Genomic DNA, 795 nt, shown 5'->3' on the forward strand with positions numbered 1-795 from the left:
TTTTTTTTTTTTTCCCCTCCCCTCACCCTTCCTTCCTTTTTTTTCCCTCCCCCACACTATTTTCAAACCGAGTTCGAAGTGGCGGAGGGCGCGGGGCCGCGCGCGGGCTGACACATGGCGGGACCCGGCTCCCGGCAAGGAGCGAAAACAAAGCTGGAACTGGGGGTGCCGGAGAGCCCCGGGGCGGGACAGCCCCGATCCCCGGCCCTCTGCCCTGAGGCCCGACCCGAACACGAGGGACGGAGCTGGAAGTTGATCCTCCGCAGTTTTCCGCTCCGGCAGGGTCGGCCTGCTTGATGTGGAGTTTTTTTAAACATTTTCTAAAGGAGAAGACCTGGCCCGTTTCAGGTTTTATCACCGTTTGAAACATGGCCCTTTAAAGTATCTGCAAAGTTTTTTTTAATAAGGACATCAAACGGTAGGAAAAAGTTTGAGGTGCAATGAGAAAGAGCCTTGCTGCTGGTTGGGAGCACAGTTATAGCACAAATCAGCTATAACAAATCATAGTTATAACACAGGTAACTTAATTCCATTCAGTGGGAGCACTGGTGTTGCATATTGTTGTGCTTTTGATAGAAATAACTTTTTTTTTTTATGTGTTTTGAATGCCTGGCCTGGTGGTAATTCTTCATTGCTAAATTTCCAGTCTGCAGAATGACAGCTAATATCAGATTTTTTTGGTGTCTTTTTTCCTTTAAATTTTCAACTGAAAAGTGCTGACCTTTATTCCCTAATTCAAGGTTTCAAGTCAGTAAACAGCTTTAATATCTTTATTTCCTCCTTTTCAAGAACCTG

The sequence above is a fragment of the Geospiza fortis genome, unplaced genomic scaffold, assembly GCF_000277835.1.
Source record: "Geospiza fortis unplaced genomic scaffold, GeoFor_1.0 scaffold244, whole genome shotgun sequence".
NCBI classification, from domain to species: Eukaryota; Metazoa; Chordata; class Aves; order Passeriformes; family Thraupidae; genus Geospiza; species Geospiza fortis.